Source organism: Anoplolepis gracilipes, chromosome 3, assembly GCF_047496725.1.
Source record: "Anoplolepis gracilipes chromosome 3, ASM4749672v1, whole genome shotgun sequence".
Lineage (NCBI taxonomy): Eukaryota > Metazoa > Arthropoda > Insecta > Hymenoptera > Formicidae > Anoplolepis > Anoplolepis gracilipes.
Window position 1 is genome coordinate 18,352,501 of NC_132972.1, and position 7,500 is coordinate 18,360,000.

General features: G+C 56.5%; 1 non-coding gene and 1 pseudogene across 1 annotated transcript; both read left to right on the top strand.

Annotated features, from left to right (window-relative positions):
* The first annotated feature begins 136 nt into the window (after nt 1–136).
* LOC140664348 (5.8S ribosomal RNA) lies at nt 137–291 on the top strand. The gene has a single exon (XR_012046445.1). It is a non-coding gene; the product is annotated as a 5.8S ribosomal RNA (ribosomal RNA).
* Nucleotides 292–1,398: 1,107 nt separating this feature from the next.
* Nucleotides 1,399–7,500, top strand: part of LOC140664345 (large subunit ribosomal RNA) — a 9,187-nt pseudogene continuing 3,085 nt past the window's right edge.

The window sequence follows — 7,500 nt, forward strand, 5'->3', positions numbered from 1 at the left end:
ACGACGACGACGACGTCACTGCCGTTCTCTGCTCTCTCTCTCCTCGAAGAGGAGAAGGGGGCAGCAGACTAAAAGTAAGATTATTGTAACACGGAGCGTTTGATAATGTAAAACGCGACGATAAATGCAAAACGATTACCCTGAACGGTGGATCACTTGGCTCGTGGGTCGATGAAGAACGCAGCTAATTGCGCGTCAACTTGTGAACTGCAGGACACATGAACATCGACATTTCGAACGCACATTGCGGTCCACGGATACAATTCCCGGACCACGCCTGGCTGAGGGTCGTTTAAATAACCCGAAACTGCTTGCGCCTTTCCGCGAGAGAGTCTCACGTATCCCTCTATATATAATAGAGGGACGAGACGATCACGCGCCGACTGGCCACGGCGCGCGCGCGCGCCAAAACTTGCGCGCGTCGTCCGCTGAGCCGTGTCGCGCGTGAGCTCTCGATCGGCGTACGAGCGATCCGTTGGACGTTCGCCCGAGAGAGGAGCCCGGCGGGTGGTATACCCCGCTTGAAAAGCTTGGGGGACCCCCGTTCTCGTCCTCGGCGTCGTCTGAAATGACACCCGGGTTTAAAAAACATTTTACCGGGTGGCGAGGAGGAGACTTGTGTGAGAGAAAGAGTAAGAGAAGAAAGATGAAGAAGAAGAGGTGGCGAAGCGCCCCCCGCCCAGAGACTTGTCGAATGGAGGAGAGAGGAAAAGGAGGAGGAGGAGGAGGAGAAGGAGAAGAGAAGAGCCCGACCGCGGCGGCGGAGAGAATTTTGCGGTGCGAACGGCCGTGCGCCCGTGGAGAGAAAGAACGAGTCTCGTCTCGTTCATCCCGCGCCGCCGTCTCGCTACCGCCCCCCCGTGTGTCGCCGCTCTCTCACTCGCTATCTCTCTCTCTCTCTCTCTCTCCAGCTCTCTCACTCAGTCCTCTCGGTGCGCCGGCGGGCCGCTTGCCCCCTTCCTCCGTCGCCGTGATAACGGGACGGAGAAGAGAAGAGAGTATTATACTACGGAGAGCAGCGCGCGTTCGCGGGTGAATCGCGAGCCGACCGCGTGTCCGAGTCCACGAAAATTTTCCTTTTCCGCCACGGAAAAAAAGGATGTCGAATTATTTTGGGACCGGCAGGCGTCGTCGCGTACTCGTTTCGAAATCGATTCGCCCCGAACACTCGAATTATATAAAAAAAGCGCAACAAATAATAATTTTGTTGTAGTTTTTTTTAGTAGCGCACACCTCTAACTCTCTCTCTCTCTCGTTCTCTCGAACTCTGCCGAAAGATTGGGTTCTTTCGTTCTCCGCGCTCTCCTACCCCGCGCATGCGCGGTGCGCCGCTGGCCCCCCTCTCTCACGAGGGCGGAGAATCAAAAGAGAGCGCGCCCGCGCGCAGTATCATTTCGACGACCTCAGAGCAGGCGAGATTACCCGCTGAATTTAAGCATATTATTAAGCGGAGGAAAAGAAACTAACCAGGATTTCCTTAGTAGCGGCGAGCGAACAGGAAAGAGCCCAGCACCGAATCCCGCGGTTCCGCCGCAGGGAAATGTGGTGTTTGGGAGGATCCGCTTATCCCGAGTTGTCGCGTCGCGTCCAAGTCCATCTTGAATGGGGCCACTTACCCGTAGAGGGTGCCAGGCCCGTAGCGACCGGTGCGCGTCTCGGGAGGATCTCTCCTTAGAGTCGGGTTGCTTGAGAGTGCAGCTCTAAGTGGGTGGTAAACTCCATCTAAGGCTAAATACGACCACGAGACCGATAGCGAACAAGTACCGTGAGGGAAAGTTGAAAAGAACTTTGAAGAGAGAGTTCAAGAGTACGTGAAACCGTTCAGGGGTAAACCTAAGAAACCCAAAAGATCGAACGGGGAGATTCATCGTCAGCGGCGCTGGCTTCGCGTCGGTGGGCGATGTCCCGCGGAGTCCTCGCGGCTCGCGCGCGGGCACGCTACCGTGCGTCGATGTCCGGCGCTCGTCGTCGTGCACTTCTCCCCAAGTAGAACGTCGCGACCCGCTGGGTGTCGGTCTACGGCCCGGGTGTGTCGACTGTCGCGTCGCCGGTAAAACGGCACGCGACAAACCCCCGGTCGCCCGGCCGGCTGCTCGGCGGTACGCGCATGGTATCAGGCCGCACTTTGGTGCGTCGAGGCCGTCGCAAGCGCGCGCCACGGTACCCGGAGGTTTGCGGACTTTGCGCCGTCCCCGGTCCTGGCCCGCTGTTGGTTAAAGTACGGATTCACCTTCGACAGGCCCGAGAACGTCTCGCCGCGCGCGCTCCCCGCAAGGGGTGCCGCGCGCGGCAGACCGATACCGGTCGGCGACGCTACTGCTTTGGGTACTCTTAGGACCCGTCTTGAAACACGGACCAAGGAGTCTAACATGTACGCGAGTCATTGGGACTTGTCGCGAGACCTAAAGGCGCAATGAAAGTGAAGGTCGGCCCTGGCCGTCGACCGAGGGAGGTGGGCCGCGTCGCGATGCGGCCTCGCACTCCCGGGGCGTCTCGTTCTCATCGCGAGAAGAGGCGCACCCAGAGCGTACACGTTGGGACCCGAAAGATGGTGAACTATGCCTGGTCAGGACGAAGTCAGGGGAAACCCTGATGGAGGTCCGTAGCGATTCTGACGTGCAAATCGATCGTCGGAACTGGGTATAGGGGCGAAAGACTAATCGAACCATCTAGTAGCTGGTTCCCTCCGAAGTTTCCCTCAGGATAGCTGGCACTCGGCCGTTCCGCACGGAACGCGCGCGAGTCTCATCTGGTAAAGCGAATGATTAGAGGCCTTGGGGCCGAAACGACCTCAACCTATTCTCAAACTTTAAATGGGTGAGATCTCTGGCTTTCTTGAATTATGAAGCCACGAGCATCTTCGGATCAGAGTGCCAAGTGGGCCATTTTTGGTAACAGAACTGGCGCTGTGGGATGAACCAAACGCAGAGTTAAGGCGCCCAACTCGACGCTCATGGGACACCATGAAAGGCGTTGGTTGCTTAAGACAGCAGGACGGTGGCCATGGAAGTCGGAATCCGCTAAGGAGTGTGTAACAACTCACCTGCCGAAGCAACTAGCCCTGAAAATGGATGGCGCTGAAGCGTCGAGCCTATACTCTGCCGTCAGCGGCAAGTGGGGCGGCAACGGGCAGCGCGCGGCGAGGCCTCGCGCCGAACCGCGCCTCTCGCGTCGTCACGAAGCCCTGACGAGTAGGAGGGTCGCGACGGTGAGCGCAGAAGGGTCTGGGCGTGAGCCTGCCTGGAGCCGCCGTCGGTGCAGATCTTGGTGGTAGTAGCAAATACTCCAGCGAGGCCCTGGAGGACTGACGTGGAGAAGGGTTTCGTGTGAACAGCCGTTGCACACGAGTCAGTCGATCCTAAGCCCTAGGAGAAATCCTATGTCAATGACGGCGTACAATATACTCGAGTGTCTAAGAGAAACCTCGATATATATTAAATATAAATATATATTTATATATCGGACAGAGGAACGCGCAAAGTTTTTCGAAAGAAAAAATTTTGTCGTTGTTCGTCGTTGTCGATGACACACGCCCGTCGGGCGAAAGGGAATCCGGTTCCTATTCCGGAACCCGGCAGCGGAACCGCATACAATTCGGGCCCTCGTAAGAGTGTTCGTCGGGGTAACCCAAAATGACCTGGAGACGCCGTCGGGAGATCCGGGAAGAGTTTTCTTTTCTGTATAAGCGTTCGAGTTCCCTGGAAACCTCTAGCAGGGAGATAGGGTTTGGAACGCGAAGAGCACCGCAGTTGCGGCGGTGTCCGGATCTTCCCCTCGGACCTTGAAAATCCAGGAGAGGGCCACGTGGAGGTGTCGCGCCGGTTCGTACCCATATCCGCAGCAGGTCTCCAAGGTAAAGAGCCTCTAGTCGATAGAATAATGTAGGTAAGGGAAGTCGGCAAATTGGATCCGTAACTTCGGAATAAGGATTGGCTCTGAGGAGCGGGGCGTGTCGGGCTTGGTCGGGAAGCGGGTCTGGCTGACGTGCCGGGCCTGGGCGAGGTGAACGGTCGGCGTTCTCGCGCCGGTCCCGGGATCCGAGCTCGGTCCCGTGCCTTGGCCTCCCGCGGATCTTCCTTGCTGCGAGGCTTCCGTGGCGGCGCGAGCCGTCGTGGTCGTCCTCTTCGGCCGCCATTCAACGCTCAGCTCAGAACTGGCACGGACTAGGGGAATCCGACTGTCTAATTAAAACAAAGCATTGCGATGGCCCTCGCGGGTGTTGACGCAATGTGATTTCTGCCCAGTGCTCTGAATGTCAACGTGAAGAAATTCAAGCAAGCGCGGGTAAACGGCGGGAGTAACTATGACTCTCTTAAGGTAGCCAAATGCCTCGTCATCTAATTAGTGACGCGCATGAATGGATTAACGAGATTCCCACTGTCCCTATCTACTCCCCCTCGTGGGCACACCTTGTCGTGGTGAGGGGGCCTAGTAACCGAAAGGTGAAGCCAACGTGCCCAAACAGCATTGCCACGAGTCGGTGTCAGCTTGCTGAACGAATGGCTCTTATGTGGCAAGCGCACCTCGTGCGTTGTTCAGACGGTCTACGGCCGTCCCGCCCCCCTTTTTTTTTTTTTTTTTTTTTTTTTTTTTTCCCTCCCAATTATATGCGGGTGCTCCCGCGGGATGAGGGTGCGGAGCGGTGGGTGCTCCTGCCGTGAAGCGTCCCTCAGTGGGGAAAAGTGGGAGCCGGTCGGGACCCTCGCCCGAAGGACTGGATGGGTGACTCAGTCACCCGCCGGGCCAGAGGCGGGGACCACCCCGATCCCAGTGACTCCCACGTGTAAGTGTGTGTGTGTGTGTGTGTTTACTAATCCTATCTTTATTTTCAGGAACTTTATTTTCAGGTACAATCGGGTTTAGATGTTGCCGTCTGTGGCTTCGTCGGCTTAGGCGGTCGTTAGGTCGTCGTTGTCGTCGCGGTCGCTTTCGTCGAGGTCGGGCCCGTATAAAGTCTAAAGACTAAGGTGTTAGGAACCGTGCTTAGGGTCTGCATGATCGCGTAGACGTTAAATGTCGCGGTCGCGAACGGTCCGCTCCGGGATACCTGCCGTCCTCCCGGAGTATCTAGGCTTGGCGGCGTAAAGGTGGCTCTACGTCGCTCGACCACCCCTTCCACCGTACTCGTGGGAATCAAAATGAAACTCAATAAAATCTTTAACGTGGTGAGGAGGAGTGCCCGCCTGGCCGACCGCTTCCGGTCTGGCGCGGCCGCGAGTAGGGAAGCGCGGGGTGTCTCCGTCGTTGAGTCGCGGGTCTGCTCGACCGCGTGCTCGGTGGCGGCCTCCGCCTCCTCGAGAGCGCCTCACCGAGCTGTGCGCGGGCGGGCCCGTGACACAATACGCGATGGCGCACAGCCCCGAGATTGCGGCCTTCCTGCCGCTAGAACCGCGTTCGTGAATCGCGAAATAACCGGGATTAGATCCGCGTACGTCGTGTTAGAGCGTTGTTCTATTACTTCGATTAGGTCGGCGTCATATAACTTAGCGCGAGAATCGGGAACAGGCGCCGAACAAATAGCGCGCGAAATAGAGAAGCCCGCGATTAGATCCGCGCTTAGATCCGCGCTCAGATCCGCGAACATTGCGACAACGGTGCGAAAGACGGTTAGATTCGCGGACCCAACCGTACCCCACACAGCGAGTGGCCCGGCGCCACAGGAATTAGATAGGATAAGCTCTAGCTTAGGTAGTGCGTCCACGGGTGTTAGGATGCTGCAGCTGAACATGCGACGTTCGGCTGTAGTAACGGGCGAGGTACGTCAACTCGTAGTCGAAAAGCGACTTGACGTCTTAGCATTGCAGGAACCACACGTCGGGAAACAAGGTTCGGGTTACAAAGTCGTAGGATTAGGCATAGGGATGAGGGTTGCCGCAGTGCGCTCACAACGTCCGTGGGCAGCAGTGGTAATCTGCAATCCCAATTTAGATACGGTTTTCGTCTCGCAGCTTAGCACTACGCATTGTGTCTGCGTGGAAGTGCGGGCCCCCAGCTTCTCCTTCTACGTTGTCTCGTGCTACTTCCAGTACAGCGACGAGATTGAGAAGCACCTCAGCCACCTCGAAACGGTGCTTCGTTCACTGAGGGGGGAGAGACTTATTATAGGTGTAGACGCCAATGCTCGATCGTCACTCTGGGGTCCCCAAGAGACAGACGATAGAGGTGCCCGATTCGAGGACCTCATCAGAGCATTTGGCTTGTCAGTGGTCAACGATGCTGGACAGCCGCCCACCTTTTGGACGACAAGGGGTTCGTCATTCATCGACGTAACCCTGACGTCGCCCTCCTGAACAAGTTCATCTGTGACTGGAAGGTAAGGTGTGACTGGACCACCAGTGACCACAGGGCCGTGGACATAAGATTGAGATTGCCGAAAGAGTCAGGTGCCGATCGGGGCGCTGGGAACACGAGGTTCGACACAAGTCGGGCCGACTGGGAACGGTTCTCCGTCACCCTGACAGATCTTTCAAGATCGCAACTGGAGGCTATCGATCTGTGCTCCACAATAGAAGTAGAGAAAATGGCAGAAACGCTCACAGTGGTGCTCACAGAGACCTGTGCTGCGTCAATGCCCAGAAAGCGCAAATTTAGGAAGTCCAACCCGTGGTGGACTAAAAAACTAACGATAGTTAAGAAACAGGTATATAGGTTGCGTCGTGCCTTTCAGGGAGGGCGAGAGGACCCTACTTACCTCCGGGTACTGCTGGAGTATCGTTCTTCACGAAGGCAGTACTGTAGGGAGGTGAAGCGGGCGAAACTCGCTAGCTGGCGGAAGTTCGTCACATCGCACGGCAACCGGGAGCCCTGGGGCTTCGTTTACAAGCAACAGGCGAGCAAACTCCAGGTTGAGAGGGTGCTAAGCACACTCCGGTGTGGTGAATATTCCACAAAGTCACTAGGGGAGACCGCTAGTTACCTCCTGGATGTGCATATCCCAGATGACCGGGAGATAGAAGACACGCTCGAACAGCGTGAAATTAGAAACGAATGCAGGGTCGCTCCAGATACAGCCGACGCCTCTTTCTTCACGGAGGCGGAAATGGCTCGCGCGGTAAAGACTTTTAAAAACAATAAAGCTCCGGGTTTAGATCTAGTCGAGGTCGCCGTACTCAAGGCGGCCTGTAAAATAATCCCCGGTCAACTAGTTAGGCTTTTTAACGGGTGTCTCCAGTGGGGCGTCTTTCCTTCTGTCTGGAAGGAGGGTTCACTCCGAATCCTCCGAAAGGCGAAGACAAGGATGAGAGAGACCCGAAATCCTACAGACCCATCTGTCTCCTCTCCGTAGTAGGAAAACTTTTCGAGAAGCTTATAAAAGCTCGTCTGCTAGACACGTCACTGGCACCGGGGAAGGTCTCCGATCGACAGTTCGGGTTCATGCCCGGAAGGTCGACGGAGGAAGCTGTCGTGGAGTTGCGACGGATGGTCTCTGCCTCCGAAAAGAGGTACGCCATTGCGCTTCTCTTCGACATTTCCGGGGCTTTTGACAATGTCTGGTGGCCC